The sequence below is a fragment of the Nyctereutes procyonoides genome, unplaced genomic scaffold (assembly GCF_905146905.1).
Source record: "Nyctereutes procyonoides isolate TBG_1078 unplaced genomic scaffold, NYPRO_anot_genome, whole genome shotgun sequence".
Lineage (NCBI taxonomy): Eukaryota > Metazoa > Chordata > Mammalia > Carnivora > Canidae > Nyctereutes > Nyctereutes procyonoides.
The window spans coordinates 874,087-892,203 of record NW_026575047.1 but is presented as its reverse complement, the minus strand read 5'-3'; positions in this window follow the sequence as shown (position 1 = coordinate 892,203).

The window sequence follows — 18,117 nt, the reverse complement described above, 5'->3', positions numbered from 1 at the left end:
ATAGCCATTTGTTCAGTAAACTTTTCTCAAGCACCTATTGTAAACTAAGCACTACGTTAGGGTTAAGAATTTGGTGCCAGTGTCTAGCACCATGCTTGTTACATGGGAGACACTTGATATTAATTGAATAATTACATAAAATATAGGTGAGAAACATCCTTGAGAAACATGAGTTTTTAAATGTTTTCCATGCCCCCAAGAAAAATCCAGAAGTACCTGAGGATTGGTCAGGTGGGCTATAGGGAGACTGATCAGCAGACAAGAATGCAAAATGGTCTGCAAGGACACAGAGACCAGAAACACTGGTGCTGTAGATAATTTAGCAGCAGATAAGGCCTAGAAAGAGATTGACAAGGAGCAAATAGACAAGGTTTAAGAGCACCAGGCAGCAACACAGAAATGAGAAAGCTCAGGAATGAGAAGTAAAGGCTGCCTCCCATCAGCAAGTGGACCACACATGAACTCTCCAGAGCTGAGACATCTCGGAAAAGAATGGAAAAAGAAGGAGCAGGGGAGCAATCTTGAATCGAGTAAATTTTATCTAAAAGGGACTGAGGGAGGGCAGCCTGGGTGGCCCATTGGTTTAGCACCGCCTTTAGCCCAGGGCCTGATCCTGGGGCCCCAGGATCAAGTCCCACGTCGGGCTCCCTGCATGGAGCCTGCTTCTCCCTCTGCCTGTGTCTCTGCCTCTCTCTCTCTCTTTCTCTCTCTCTCTCTCTCTGTCTCTTGTGAATAAGTAAATAAAATCTTTTAATAAATAAATAAAATAAAAGGGATTGAGGGAAATGTGCTTGAGTCTACCAAGTTTTGGTATGACTAAATTTTCTGCTCTTAAGGAAACAGAGAAGCTTAAAAGATATGCTTAGTTCAGTTATTAGGGGAACAAAGCAAGTTTCATATTTGCACATTTGACCATAAAATTATCCACTACAAACGGATGGAAGAACTAGGGTTTTCTTGGTACACACAGTTGGAAAGGAACAGAGCACGTTTCTAGCCCCAAGCTGTGTGGCTCCAGCAATGATCATTCTCTCTACTGTACCATCCAATCTCTCTAAAAGATTGGTCTCATTTTGTCAAAGGGCTTTTTCAGTGCGTTATTTACATTTTCAAATCTTAAAAAAAAAAAAAAAAGGAGCAGTATGTTTACCTGTGAGTAAACCTCGTAACGCCTTGTATTAAACTGTTCTCCCTATTGACAGCATCATTTAATTGTCCAACCTCGCTAATCCGATGAGAATCTGAAAGGTTCCACTCAGCTCACAAGGTATATATTTAACAGCTGACATCTGTGACCAGCAGCCCTGTGTGCTAGATGCTTCACGTACGCTGTCTAGCTCCACCCTTCTCAATTTGTGGTCTTGAAAGCTGTAGCATCTCCTGGGAACTCACTGGAAACAGACTCCGTAGAAATACTCTGACCTACTGAGTCAGAATCCACATTTTCACGAGGTTCCCTGGCGAGCTGTATACACTTTCACATGTACAATCTTTTCCCTTCTGTATTCCCCGCACCTACAACACTCCCTGCCACCCAGTCATTGCCTAGTTAATTTTGCTTAGTGAAATAACAAATGAAGAGAGAATATGTGAAGCCATAATATTGGAAGAGTGCTCAGAACAGTTGTCAAACTTTCCAAAGATGGCCGAGGGAGCTGAGGTGTAGAGTAAAACGTGAAGCACCTGTTAAAACCACAAAGGAAATGAGTGTCTGTCTGGGGGGTTACCAAATAATGGTGGAAATCTCAAGGAACACAAAAAAATAGTCACATAGCCTCTAAAAGGAGGCCACAGCTATTAAGTTGGAGACAAGATTCTGGGCTCTGTAGCATCTCTGCTATTGGACCAAGTTTCTCTTGTCAAATTCTTAGGGCAAATCAGGCAGATGTTTCAGGATCACCATCTACAGCAACACAGAAGATGCAAGAGGAAATTACTCGTGCTCAGAAGTGTACTACGATTTTACCAAAAGAAAGATCTGTGCCCACCTCTTCCCCAAAGCGAGTTATAAACTCCAAAGCCATCAACAGGAAGAGCACTGGACAGAGTTGGAAAACCCAGATTCAACTTCAGCTCTTCACTTGTTTCATGATTCCAGAGAAGCTGGTTAAAGAAGTTTTTTCATCCCCTCAGACATGTAAGTAGCCTCAAGTAAGGCTACTCAGGTCCACAGAGATTATGCAATTTGCCTGAGGTTACACATCTGGGGAGTTCACGTGAATGCTCATCTGCCTGACTCTAAAATCCATGCTCCATATTGTTACCATTTTGTCACCCACCCTACAAACAGACAACAGCCAGACAGAACTCTGACCCACAACTTCAGCAGCAACCAGCCCAAGAAATCAAACCACAACCTCTGCAGCAATCTGCCCGCAACAGCCAAGACTTGGTCAACAACTGACAGCTTCCCCAATTTTTGCCCCACTTCCAAGTTGGGACCAACCAGAAAAAGCCAATGATGCTCTACCAACCAACCAATAACATAGTTTGCGTTGCATCTAGATGGTCCACCTCCAGCTTCCCCAAGACAACAGTCTCTGATCAGGACATAGCTAAAACCTGCTTTCCTCACTGTAAAGCCTTCCCACTCCCTTGCCTGCCACTGAGTTCTACCAAACACAAGTGATGGTGCTGACCCTTCGCTATAGCGAGCTCTGGATTACAAAAAAAAAAAAAAAAAAAAAAAAAAAAACTTTGGTTGTTCTCATCTGGATGCTCTTCATTTATGTGTGAAGGGAGTTAAACCCCAGAACCTAGAAGAATATCAGGCACACAGTAGGTGCTCAATAAATGTTCAGTGGCATTGAGCTAAGCTGAATCTACAATAGAGCAGTAAATATAATCATAACCACCTCACGTGTTACTATAAGGATCAAATAGATCATCCAAGTAAAAAACATTCTGAAAATTGTAATGGGCTCTGGAATCTTAAGGTCTTATTAAGTTAAAAACAATATATCATCAAAACCACATTGGAGAGTAGTAGTATAATGTTGTTTATTCTGGGGTTTCTTTTTTTAATTTTTATTTCTATTCCAGTTAGTTAACATACAGTGTAATATTAGTTTCACGTGTACAATATAGGGATTCAATACTTCTGTTTAACACCCGGTGCTCATCACATGTGCCCTCCTTCAGCCCCATCACCTATTTAACCCATCCCCCCACCCACCTCCCCTCTGGTAACCATCAGTTTGTTCTCTATAGTTAAGAGTCAGTTCCTTGGTTAGCCTCCCTCTTTTTTTCCCCTTTGCTCATTTGTTTTGTTTCTTAAATTCCACATATGAGCAAAATCATATGGTATTTGTCTTTCTCTGACTTATTATTCTGCTTAGCATGATACCCTCCAGCTCCATCCATATCATTGCAAATGGCAGGATTTCATTCTTTTTTGATGGCTGAGTAATATTCCATTGCTGGTATATGCATACCACCTCTTCTTTCTCCGTTCATCAGTTGATGAACACTTGGGCTGGTTCCATAATTCGGCTTCTGTAGAGAATGCTTCTATAAGCACTGAGCTTTGAAAACTAAGCTTTGAATTAGTAATCTTATATTCTTTGGATAAATACCTAGTAGTGCAATTGCTGGGTCCTAGGGTATGAGGAACCTCCACACTGTTTCCCAGAGTGGCTGCATCAGTGTGCATTCCCACCAGCAGTGCAAGAGGGTCCCCCTTTCTCCACAACCTCTCCAACACCTGTTTCTTGCATTGCTGATTTTAGCCATTATGACAGATGTGAAGTAATATCTCATTGTAGTTTTGATTTGTATTTCCCTGATGAACAGTGATATTGAGCATCTTTTCACGTGTGTGTTGGCCATCTATTTGTCATCTTTGGAAAAGCTTCTATTCATGTCTTCTACCCATTTTTTAAAAGATTTTATTTATTTGAGAGAGAGAGAAAAAGAATAGGCAGGGAAAGGGCAGAGGGAGAGTGAGAAGCAGACTCCCCACTAGGTACAGAGCCAGCCTGGGGCTCCATCCCAGGACCCCAACTCGAGATCATAACCTGAGCCGAAAGCAGATGCTTAACTGCCTGAGCCATCCAGGAGCCCCTCTTCTGCCTACTTTTTAATTGGATTATTTGTTTGGGGAGTGCTGAGTTTTATAAGTTCTTTATGTATTTTGGACACTAACCCTTTATTGAATGGTAAGAGATTTTGGGAATTATTTCCTGCTTCTTAATTATGTGATTAAGAATCTAGGATCTTTCTAGATTATTTCAAAACAGCCGTAACTAATCAAGGTCTTAGCAGGACAGATTCTGCAACTCCTAAATCCTCTCCCTGCCTTGACCAGAGTCTCACTATATATTCTCTCAAGCAAAGCAGGGCATTGAAACTAACTTGCAGGCTGTGCAGGGAGAGTCTTCCTCTGTGACATTTACTAGGTGAAGTCATCATACACCGGGGTCTGTTCATAAGTTTTATAGATCAAGAAACTCAATGGTTCATCTCTCAAGAGATGACCAGTCATTTTAGGACAGCTTGTACCGTACTCAGAAGAAAGCAATAGATAAACTAGAATACCTGCCATTTATTTATTGAACCAGTCAGTGAGCTAAGAGCTGTGTGGACATGAACACCTTCAGTCTTCACAGCAGAGAAAGGAAATGCAATTTAGCCCCATCAGCAGGGAAGGCTCCTCGGGTCCACAGGGACCTTGCCCAAGTTTACACAAGATAACTTCCCCAAGGCTATACATCTGGTAAGTTTTGAATGCTCATCCATCTGACTCTGAAATCCATCTCTCGGCCACTATTCCAGTCTATATGTCTCCATTCTATGTGTCTTCATTTTCAATAAGAATATAATTAGTAATCGATTGGATCTTGGGATAACAAGGATAGTGAATTTGATCCGTGTAGGAAAGCTACACAGAAAGCCAAACTAATTCAGAATTGACTTGATAGGCTTGAAAACTGAGCAAGGGAAGTGAGTTGGGGGAAGTAAATGTTTAAATGACTGTGAGCTCCTTGAGGAAAAGGAATTGGGTTTTTATCAGCACTGTGCTCTGGTAGATTGAAGCTCAGCAACTACTGCCGACATAAATGATGGGCCTCACCAATGCATAATGCATTTCTACCATAGAAATATGGCTTGGGTAGCAGACACTGATGGTTATTCTCAGTCTCTATCAGGAAGTTCATGGCATACATACAAATTAGAATGATTTAAAGAGGGTTTAATAAAAGAAGTATTTACAAAATTGTGGGTATGGCCTAGAGAAAGTGCACGATCCTGAGGCTGTTACAACTCCATAAGCCTAAGAGATTGGGAAGGGAACAGCGACTGGGACCCAGAAAAAAAGTTTATATAGAGGACCATCTTGGAAGAGTTGTGATGTTCGGTCAAGAACACAGCTACCTCTAGTTTATCCTTCAAGGAGAGAGCTGAGGAAATACACAATGACCTCCCTTCTTCATTCCCTCCAGCCTCCTGTCTGTGCTCCCATGGGCCAAACCAAACTGGAAGCCAAAGCCCCAGGAACTCAGTGATGCAATCCATACAGATCAGCTTCCAGGGCAGAAAGGATGGCAAAGGTTGGAGAGTGGATCTAGGGAGAGAATACTGCTGTACAACCGCATACTCGATATCTACTTCCCAGGCTTCTTCCTTTTTAACAGCTCCCCATGGCACCATTTTGGTCAATGACATATAAGCCAAAGTCTGTTTGGAAGTTTTGGAAAATTTTTCCTTTCTAAATATAGATGCCACTCCTTCTTTCTTATGCCCTCTGCCTTCTTCTTACCTGAATACAGACAAGAGGATAGAAGATGAGCAGCCATCCTATTACTATGAGGCAGGTATCAGGATGACAGCCAAGGACAGCAGAGTGGAAACGTGGAAGGAGACAGGATATCCGGAGGTAGCAGTCCAAATGATCTATCATCAGACCTAATCCAAGAGAAAATTAAATCTTCTATCAGGTTAATTACGGGAGTCAGATTCCTGTTTTATGCAGTCATACTTACTCATGAATTGATAAACCCCAAGCACTCAGACAGGAGCAGATAGCCAGGTTAAGTCCTCTTCTCCTCTGGACAGTGCTTGAATGCCTCCACACAAAAGCTACATCTCTAAACTGTTGGGGGTTTTGGTTGGGTTTTTTGTTTGTTTGTTGTTTGTTTTTTCCATGCTCATCTTTGCTCTACCATCTTCATACTCATTGGCATCCTACCAATTAAATTATGTCCAGGTTTTGGTGGGCTGGGAATCACTGTTTCTTTAGAGTGCATTACACGGCTCTGTTTTCATCTGTTATACTGTGATTTCATTAGTCAAACTCTCAAAGTTCCAGGACTGACTTCCTATCACTGCCTACAATCAAATCATCTAGGGATGGATAACAGAATATCTATTGCCAAAATAACAGCTAACATGTGTGGAACATTTACTATGTGCCAGGCACTGTGGCATACTTCATTCTTTTATTCCTAGCTTTATTTTTTTTTAATTTTTATTTATTTATGATAGTCACACAGGGAGAGAGAGAGAGAGGCAGAGACATAGGCAGAAGGAGAAGCAGGCTCAATGCACCGGGAGCCTGATGTGGGATTCGATCCCGGGTCTCCAGGATCACGCCCTGGGCCAAAGGCAGGCGTCAAACCGCTGCGCCACCCAGGGATCCCTCCTAGCTTTATTTTTAATCTCATTTTATAAATCAGAAAATTGAGGCTTTGAGAGATTACATTTCTTGGCCAAGTTTACCCGGTTAGCAAGAGTCGCAGCCAGTATTCTAGCCTCGGTGGTCTAATTTCAGAATCTGTATTCTTGCAGAGCAATGTATTAGAGTGGTTAAGAATCTGTTCTCTAAAGTCGGACCACCTGAATTCCAAATCAAGCACTGCCATTTAGGAGCTATGTGATTGTGGAGTTAATTAACTTCTCTATCCCTTGGTTTCCATACCTATGAAATAGATATAATAGTGCATTTCATGAGCATTAAATGAATCAATGCACAGTGCTTAACCCAGCATCTGGCACAACTATGGCAACCTGATAAATGTCAATTCTTATTCAACATAGAAGCTATTCGGTGGCCCTGCTCAGGTGGATAACAAGATGGCATCTCTTCAGAGCCAGAGAGGAATGAAAAAAGCACCGGACTATGGGAAGTCATTTACCATCTCTGACCCTCACTTTTTACTCTAAAAGAGGAATACAAATCCATACCTACTGCAGTGTTTTAGGAGTATCGGGTGAAATCACCTAGGGAAAGGGCTCATAAGCAATAAAGGATGGTATGAATCTAAGTCATTCAATTTCTTACTTACTGAACTAACCCAAGATAATGGGGCACCAGCCAGTGGCGAAGCCTTCTCTGCATGCAGTATGTTAGAATCGCTTCTTTAGTATTCTTTTGGAGTTGTTCAAACCTTTCACAGAGCTCTTTAAACTAGTCTGATCTCCACTCTGTTGTAGGCTCAAAACATAGCTCAGAAATAATGACAAGATCTTAAAATTTCATGGATCTTTCATTCTGTCCTTGGGGAGCCCCTTTCAAAGCCAAAGTTTGAAAATTCATGGTTCCCAATGCAGATCCTTCAAGGTATGAGTAGTTTAGTCATTCTGTTTACTGAGCACTTGCTATAGGTCAGATCCTTACTTGTCACTGGAGAGGAGACAGTAAATCAGAGAGTGCTGTCTTTACAGGCTCACAGCCGAATCATGGAGATAAACATGAAGACATAGCATTTCAATACAATGTGCCCAGAAGGGAGACCCTGCCAAAAAAAAAGTGAAGGCTTCCAGGGGAGGTGACATATGAGTTGGGTCCTGAAGAAGGACACGTAGAGGACAGATTGGAGGAGAAGGCAGTTCTCCAAGCTGACCTGTACTGAGATGGCACAAGAAATATAGTCTATTATAGGAAGTTTAAGCTTTTTCTGTAGCCTGAGGCCTCATTAGTCTGGTCTTTCTTTTTTTTTTTTTTTTTTTTTTTTGAATATACTTACACGACAATACTTGCTTTCTTTTTTTTTTAATTTTTATTTATTTATGATAGTCACAGAGAGAGAGAGAGGGGCAGAGACACAGGCAGAGGGAGAAGCAGGCTCCATGCACCGGGAGCCCGACGTGGGATTCGATCCCGGGTCTCCAGGATCGCGCCCTGGGCCAAAGGCAGGCGCCAAACCGCTGCGCCACCCAGGGATCCCTAGTCTGGTCTTTCTGATGGAGAGAAGGACAGAGAGAAAAATGAGGAGTTAAGGCTAGAAGAGGCAAGGGCAAATGTCCTACCTGATTCAAGCCTGTTCAGATTCCCCCACCCTGTATCATTCAAGGATGGTGTGTGCGCATGAATGAGTGAGTGAGAGACAAAGACAACTTTGTGTTTGACATTTTCTTTGAATATCTTAGTGTCTTCGTGGATGATTCTTTCTCCCCCACACTCCTCCCATTCGCCCCCACTCCCACACTCCAAGTTACCATCTGAATATTTTGCGGGGGGTAGGGGGAAAACTTACATGATCTGGTCAGGATTTTTTCCCAACTTTTCTTAACATATTTTACAAATAGTTTCTAATAACCTTAATAGATGTTAAATAAATCAATGTGTACATCACAAGAAGCCATATTTGTAAAAAAAAAAAAAAAAAAAAAAAAAAAACAAAAACAAAAAACAAAAGAACCCTTTAAAGGTCTTTACAACCTGTTGCCCCAATGGTCAGGTGTTTGTTATTAAATTTTAAAGATGCGACTCCAGGATTTAAGTATCTCCACAGAAACAAGTGCCTTTTCTCAGGCTGTCTTGTTGCTCCTTCCAGCTGCGGGGAGAGTTCACTCAGGAGGGGCCTTCATCTGATGAGCAAGAGAAAAACAAGAGATGCAGCCACTCAACAGCTTTCAGGGACCCTCACTAGTTGGGTGCAGGGTAGACCCCTGGATGCAAATATAAGGTGGACACAGAGGAGATCACAGCCTGGAATCCTGAACAATCTGGGATTTCTGACCCACTGCTCCACCTAAAGATAGTCCTGGATTCTCCATCTCTAGTCACATCTAAAGCTAGGTTTTCTAGACACTAACACTAAATGACAGTTAAAAGGGCCCAATCTGAGATTAGGAAGATTCACTTTGATCCACTCACCCCATCTTGCACTGGGTCTGTATGTTTCAGCAGCACACCAAAGACTTTTTCTGATAAAGAACTGCTTTCCAAAGTCTAATGATTTGGTAAATGTCCTCCAGGCCACCTCCCAGCAGGACCCTGGGCCATCCCACAGCCTCAGAGAATTGGTCCTCCTCATCTGCCACTCCAGCTCCATCTGGCCCTGATTAATCAGGGCTTTTCCTCGGGATATGGAGTTCACCCCCCCCCCGTGTTATTTCTGTCTTTGAAATCATCCTGCCCTTTAAAGCTCAGCTCTTTTGCCCATCCCTAGCCCTGTCCACCCAACACAAAATGAACTAGATATCTGGCAATTTTCCATTTCTTTGATCTCGACAGATAGCAAAACTAGATCCTTTGATCCAGGAAACCAACTCTGCAGCATCAGCTATCCCATTTGACCTTATGATTGAAATCTATTAATTAACCACCAAATCTTCAGTACATAATGGGGCTGATTATATGGGTGAGCAATTTCACTTGAGGCAAAGAAGGATTTTATTACAAAGTATTTACATTTTTTAAGTTCAGCACTTTGAGAACTATTATTCACATTTGGAAAATTATGATTTGCCTCATACAAGGTAAATTTATATATGTGTGTGTATATATATATATGCATATATATTATATAAAGAAATGAAAAATTGAGGGGAAGTTTATATCTTTAAATTCTAATGCTCTGAATTGCTATTTAAGTAGGTCAATAACTTCCAAAACACTTGAAGCAGGAGAATGACATGGTCAAATTAGTGTTTAAAATGTGTTGCTTTAGGGGATCCCTGGGTGGCGCAGCGGTTTGGCGCCTGCCTTTGGCCCAGGGCGCGATCCTGGAGACCCGGGATCGAATCCCACGTCGGGCTCCCGGTGCATGGAGCCTGCTTCTCCCTCTGCCTCCTCTCTCTCTCTCTCTCTCTCTCTCTCTGACTATCATAAATAAAAAAAAGAAAAGAAAATGTTTAAAAAATAAAATGTGTTGCTTTAAGCACATGAAAAAATGTTGCACTCATCATCAGGGAAATACAAATCAAAACCACAATGAGATCCCACCTCACACCAGTGAGAATGGGGAAAATTAACAAGGCAGGAAACCACAAATGTTGGAGAGGATGCGGAGAAAAGGGAACCCTCCTGCACTGTGGGTGGGAATGTGAACTGCTGCAGCCACTCTGGAAAACTGTGTGGAGGTTCCTCAAAGAGTTAAAAATAGACCTGCCCTACGACCCAGCAATTGCACTGTTGGGGATTTACCCCAAAGATACAGATGCAGTGAAACGCTGGGACACCTGCACCCCGATGTTTCTAGCAGCCATGTCCACAATAGCCAAACTGTGGAGGGAGCCTCGGTGTCCATCGAAAGATGATGGATAAAGATGTGGTTTATGTATACAATGGAATATTCCTCAGCCATTAGAAATGACAAATACCCACCATGTGCTTCAACGTGGATGGAACTGGAGGGTATTCTGCTGAGTGAAGTAAGTCAGTCGGAGAAGGACAAACATTATATGGTCTCATTCCTACGGGTAATATAAGAAATAGTGAAAAAGACTATAGGGGAAGGAGGGAAACTGAGTGGGGAAAAAATAGAGGGTGACAAAACATGAGGGACTCCTAATTCTGGGAAACAAACAAGCAGTAGTAGAAGGGGAGGTAGGTGGGGGGATGGGGTAACCGGGGGATGGGTACTGAGGGGGGCACTTGATGGGATGACCACTGGGTGTTATAGTACCTGTTGGCAAATTGACTTTAAATAAATAAAAATGTATTGCTTTTATCTAACCTTCATTGGCTTCCTAAAGGCAATATGTAACACTCTAAAAATCTATAAATCATTAAGTTGGCCAAAGAATTAACTATTCAGATTCAGCCCATCAAAAAAAAAAATCCTACTTTTCTAAACTTAGTATCAGAGACAAGAAAATTAGCACTTTCACTGGCCTCTAAATATCTACCCCATTTCATTTCTCTCTTCCAGGGAGATGCTACAGTTCATGAAAGCAGAGATCTTTCTGCCTGATTTTTATCTCCCAATATAGTAGGTACTCATCAGTACCCTCTGGTTGATCATTCATCACATTGACCTGTGTAGCTTACAAACACCTCTCTCGCTACATCCGTATCTCCCAGATTTGCTCATTCACTGGAGAAACACAGCACTTACCATATCCTAAGGCCTGGGCAAGGTCCTGGCAATGCAGAGGCTCCTGCTTTCAAAGGACTTACTATGTGGGACAGCGGCTCTCACATTTCACCGTGCATTTAAGTCCCTTCTGAGGAAAAGACAGAGAATTTGCATTTCTCATACAGGCCCAGGTGAAGCAGATCCTGTACTATGCGGCCACACTTTAAGAACCGCTGGTCTAAGTTTCCTCAAAAAATTAAAAGATAGAAGTGCTATATGATCCAGAAATCCCACTTTTGGTACATATCTCAAAGAGATACCTGCACCCCCATGTGCTTTGTAGCATTATTAACAGTAGCCAAGATATGGAAACCATCGAAGGGTCCATTGGTGGATGAGTGGATGAAGATGTGGTGTCTGCGTGTGTGTGTGTGTGTGTAATGGACTACTACCCAGCCACAAGCCAAAACGATACCCTATCATTTGCTACAATATGGATGGAACTTGAGGGCATCATGCCAAGTGAAGTAAGCCAGGGAGAGAAATACTATGTGATCTCAATCATATGTGGAATCTAAAAAAAAGGCAAACTCATAGAAACATAGATCAGAATGGTGGTTGCTGAGGGCTGTTGGGTAAGGGAAAGGGGGAGATGTCGATGTAAAAGTAAAAGTTATAAGACGAATAAATTAAAGGAATCTGGGGTTTACCGTGGTCACTGTGGTTAATAACACCATATTGTTATTCCCCGCTATCTTATGGTATAATAAAGCCGTGTTGTAACCGGCTAAGGGCAGATCTTAAGTTCCTCACCACAAAGAAGAAGTGGTAATCATGTGCCCAGATGTTAGTGAATGCTTTGGCAGTAATCGTTTTGCAGTGGATAAGTGTATCGGATCGACATGTTGTACACCTTAAGCTTACACGCTGTCAGGTGCCCATCATATCTCAATAAAGACGGGGGGGGGGGAAGAATCACCGGGAGAGTGGATTCCTAGAAATTCCTGGGAGAAACTGACAAACCAGATGAGCACGGCAAGAGCCGGACCAGAAAGGACCCACGACCCTACTGCTCACTCCTCAGGGAAGAACTCACCACCTGCTCACCTCTAAACAACTGTCATTAAAGTCTGGAAAACGTTCCCCCTGAAAAAACTTAAGCAAGCCAGGAATTCTAATCCTTTAACCCCCCAAAAAAATTTTTTTTGACTTTTTAAGCGTGTGCACAGCGGAGTATCACTCAGCCACAGAGAAGAATGAAATCGTGCCCTTTGCAATGACGGGACTGGAGCTACAGGTAGGACGCTGAGTGAAATAAGCCACAGGAACACGAATACCGCGTGACCTCACTCACAGGTGGAATTCAAGACTCGAAACAAATGCACAAAGGAAAAGAGAGAGGGAGAGACGAGCCGAGAGACAGACTCTTAGCCACAGAGAACACACTGCTGGTCACCAAGGGGAGGCGGGGGGCGGGGGGGGGTGACAAGGGGATGGGGATCAAAGTGCACACTTCCCAGGATGAGCACGGAATTGTTGAATCACGGTATTGTCCAACCGGGACAAATACAACCCTGTAGGCTGACTATGCCGGAATTAAAATTCTAAACTTAATTTTTAAAACTTAAAAAGTAAGTAAATCAGAGACATGAACTCCAAACGGAGATACATCAAAAGATTAGTGGTAATTGCTTTCTGAGTGACAGGTGACATTTTTCTCTTATCATTAGCGCGGTCTTTCCCAAATTTTCTCGAATAGTTACCATTTGCGGGGTGCTTAGTGCTTTCCACGCCCTGTTCTAAGCGCTTTCCATGCTTCATCTCATTTTATCCAAAAACCAAGCCTGGGAAGTACAACCAGTGATCCCTGCCACGCACGTGCGGGGGAGAAGGTGAAACAGTCCCCTCAGACCCCACGGCGAGCAAGGCGAGCTGATTCCAGACCCGCACCACTGCACCGCGCTGCCTGTGAACACGTAGCATTTTTGGAATTTGAGTAAATAAGACCTAAATATCAACCGGGAGCACCTGTATTTACCAGCCCCAAATCAACGGCGCGAAGACTTTATTCCTCCCCGGGACCGACCTCCTTACCTTCCCAGCCACCCCAAGCTCCTCTCCCCGGCTCCCCTGTGCCCACAGATTTAAAGACACAAGCTTCAACCACCTGGAGGTCTGATGGTCGTTTAATCTCCCCATAATTCACTTCTATCAGCTTCCCTTGGTCTCTGCGAGGACCTCTGTTCTGTAAAACACACTCCGTAATCTGCTCGTTGGCTCCGCGGCGTGACATTCTTGGCCAGTTTCTGCTTCTGTCCCGAAGCTCCTTGACCCTCACTCTGAGCCGACAGTTCACCTCCCCCAACACCGGCGGGCGCGGCCACCACACCCCAGGGCGCCCGGCTCCCCAGCAAAGGCTCCGGGCTGGGTGCGACAACCGAGAATCACCATCAGGGCACATCAACAGACATCAGGGCGTCACAATCTGTCCGTGCTCCTCTAGAGGAAGGAATTGGCAACTCGAACGGTAAAGAGCCGCCGTCGAGCATCTGGAATGTGGCAGCGCACGTTGATTCTGTGTGAAATGACGAGTTTCAGCAATTTATTATCCTGCGCTTTTTGACACAGTCTTCTCCACGTCGCCTCTCCCCCAATGCGCATTCCGCGTGACCACTGTGATGCGAGCCACCCCTTTGTGAGTACCCTCTGTTGCAGAGATTCAGCTTTGCGCGGTTACGCAGAGACTTATTCCAAAGAGAGAGAAGTGTGCACCTTCTCCATTCCAATTAACAAATTATCCGCCTTCTTCATTTGCCTCATGCCAGCAAGAAAATTAAGGCAGCTTCTTAATAAAACATTTGTGTCAATCTGCCCTGTTAAGCAATAACCTCCTCATCATATTTCCACATAGAGAGAGTCAACAATGGGACAAAGCAGACAGGCAAAAAAAAAAAAAAAAAAAAAGACCTGAAAATGTCATCATAATGGCTACAGTTTGCTGAGCTCTTACCTGGGCCTGGCACTGTGGCTCTGTTTACAAGCATCACTTCATTAAATCTTCTCAACCTTTCTATGATGTGTTATCATCATCCCCGTGTCACAAAGAAAGAAAATGCTTAGAAATTAAAAGATTTGCACAAAGTGGGAACCCTGGGTGGCGCAGCGGTTTAGCGCCTGCCTTTGGCCCAGGGCGCGATCCTGGAGACCTGGGATCGAATCCCACGTCGGGCTCCCGGTGCATGGAGCCTGCTTCTCCCTCAGCTTATGTCTCTGCCTCTCTCTCTCTCTGTGTGTGTGACTATCATAAATAAATTCTAAAAAATAAAAAATAATAAAAAAAAGATTTGCACAAAGTCACACAGCTTTTAAGCAGCGGAGGTAGATTATCAGTTATCATGGCTGCATAACAAGCTACCCCAAGGGGCGCTGGGGGGGCTCAGCTGGTTAAGTGTCTGCCTTCCACTCAGGTCATGACCTCGCGGTCCTGGGATTGAGCCCCACTTCGGGTTCCCAGCTCAGCGTCACGTCTGCTTCTTTGTCTCCCTCTGTGATCTCTCTTGCTCTCACACTCTCTCTCAAATAAATAAATAAACTTAAAAAAAAAACTACCCCAAAACTTGATGGCTTAAAATAAGAACCATTTATGGAGTTGATCAAACCGCAGGTCAGAGATTTGTGCGGAGCTCAACAGATCTCCGCTAGGCCTCACGGATGTGACCGCAGTCAGCTACCAGCTCCGTGGGGGCAGGCTGGAGTGCCAGTGTTCTTACCTACGGTGGCTTCCCATTATCCAGGTTAGCTCAGGCTCCTTCGCATGGTAGCCTCGGGGTTCCGGGCACAGAGAGAGAAGGACAATTCCCAGTGCATATACACTTTTTGTTCCTCTGCTTGCGTTATATTTTCTTCTCTCCCATTGGCCAAATCCAGGCCCTAAGTAGCCCAGATTCAAGTCCAGAGAAGGACTCCACCTCTTGAGAGACCATTTTTTTAGCAAACCACAAGTTTCAACACACAAGGTGATGCCAAAACGCACTGCCTCGTGCCATTCCTGGACTTGTCTGGCCCCGGATCTCCTTACCACCACCCTGCTCCCATCTGCTCTGCTCTGCATCACATGGACACTGACTCCTGTGGGCTGAGTTTGCAGGCACCTGTGAAAGCTGGTGCAAATCGATGGAAAGAGATTAGAAGACAGAAGGCAAGAGAAGCAGGGTAGACCTCACCCCCTCTCTGCCTCAGGCTGCATCTCTAGCTGCACAGTCCCCTCTGCACAGGTCTGGCATGGTTTCAGTCTCCACCTCTTCCATGTGTCTCTTCCGCCCAGAGGCAGTCATGGCTTCCTGCCATCACTAATCTCAAGGTTCCCACATCATCCTTTGATTTCCTAGCCCCTCCAAAACCCGTGAAACCAATTCTCTGCATTAAATTTCCTCTGTTCTAAATATTTAATGATTTCCGTTGTCTGGTTGAACACTGAGCGCAGCGTATGCTCCCCGGGTCTTTTGAGTGTCCTGGGTGGAATCACTTTGTATTCACTTCTACAGTACTAGGCACAATGGAAGCAACCATATTCGTCCACTCAGAAAACACTCATTGAGGGACTATTAGGCCTAAACCCTGAGCTCGAGACTGTAGCTACAAAGTTGAATGATATCTTACAAAGTTAACCCAAAAGAGACAGGTCTACATACCAATAATAACCACATAGTGAAGTTCTTTATGAAGATATAAGTAGACTTTATTGAAAATGCAGGCAGATGTGTGAGGTCGGTTCACAGGCTCTAGAGTCAGATCATCTAGATAGGAATCTGGGGCAATTTGACTACCAATAAAGCAAGTTATTTATCCTCCTGGCCTCCTGGGTACAATGGGGGGTAATTGGATCAACTTCATAGGATTCCAACCATACCTACACTGGAGCTTTAGGCAGTGCCCCTCTGGCCCATGCTAAGTGTTCAACACGCATTAGACATGACTTTTATGGAAACACAATAGAAGAAACACCCATTTGCTTTGGGGATCAAAGATGCCTTCCCAAAATGAGGCCCTTCAGAGGACCCTTGAAATAAGAGTTAGAGGTCACCAATTGAAATACCACTTCCCCAAAGAACTTTCTCCAAACACCGTCTGAAAATGACTTATCCTCCTTCTGACCACCCTCAGCATGTTGTTTCCATACCCCTAGGACAGCAAAATCTCATCTTAATTTTTGTTACAGCAGCTTCTATCTTCCCTACAAAACCGTAAGCTCCTTGAAGACGAATGCTGTCCTTACCCCTTATCCATCCTGGAAAGTTTATCACACTGCTTGGCATATAAGTAGGTGTACCAGGTTTGGTTTGGTTTTTTTTTTTTTTAGATTTTTATTTTGATTCCAGTTAGTTAACACCCAGAGTTATGTCAGTTATACTAGTTACACCAGTTTCAGGTGTTCGATACAGGGATTCAACAAGTCCACACATCACCCAGCGCTCATCGTGACAAGTGGACTTCTTCACTCCCATCACCTACTTAACCCATCCTCTACCCATCTCCCCTCTGGTAACCATCAGTGTGTCCTCTATAATTATGTTTTGTTTCGTTTCTAACAAATTCCAATGTCTCTGCTGTAGTTGCAAATCTTTAGAAGAAGCCATTATCTTTGGGCGACGAAATCGTGACCTGGTAAAACCTTGATGCAGCGTTTTTAGGGTCATTAGTATATCACAAATGTGCCTGCCATTCACAGAAGACATGAACTTGGAAAATAACATGCGTGCCCCCTTCTCAAGAGATACATCACGTATCTTGATGTATCTTGATACACGTGATGTATCTCTTGAGAACAGTATTTATAATGATATTCACTGACATCGATTTTACAATATATTTCAGTAACCCACTGCAAATCATAAACCTCAGTGAAAGAGTCCTTATTTATACTCAGTGAAGTAACTTATAACGGGTATAAATCTGTGTTGTCCTGATAGGTGGTTTTTGCTAGCTATTCAGTAAATACTTATTATTTGAGTATCAGTTAATGAAGAACAAAAATCTAATGTTTTAAATATAGTAGGTTCCATGTTTAATGCAATCCCTATCAAAATACCATGGACTTTCTTCAGAGACTTAGAACAAATTATTTTAAGATTTGTGTGGAATCAGAAAAGACCCCGAATAGCCAGGGGAATTTTAAAAAAGAAAACCAAATCTGGGGGCATCACAATGCCAGATTTCAGGTTGTACTACAAAGCTGTGGTCATCAAGACAGTGTGGTACTGGCACAAAAACAGACACACAGGTCAATGGAACAGAATAGAGAACCCAGAAGTGGACCCTGAACTTTATGGTCAACTAATATTCGATAAAGGAGGAAAGACGATCCACTGGAGCAAAGACAGTCTCTTCAATAGATGGTGCTGGGAAAATTGGACATCCACATGCAGAAGAATGAAACTGGACCACTCTCTTGCACCATACACAAAGATAAACTCAAAATGGATGAAAGATCTAAATGTGAGACAAGACTCCATCAAAATCCTAGAGGAGAACACAGGCAACACCCTCTTTGAACTTGGCCACAGTAACTTCTTGCAAGATACATCCACGAAAGCAAAAGAAACAAAAGCAAAAATGAACTATTGGGACTTCATCAAGATAAGAAGCTTTTACACAGCAAAGGATACAGTCAACAAAACTCAAAGACAACCTACAGAATGGGAGAAGATATCTGCAAATAACATATCAGATAAAGGGCTCATTTCCAAAATCTATAAAGAACTTATTAAACTCAACAGCAAAGAAACAATCCAATCATGAAATGGGCAAAAGACATGAAATCTCACAGAGGAAGACATAGACATGGCCAACATGCACATGAGAAAATGCTCCGCAT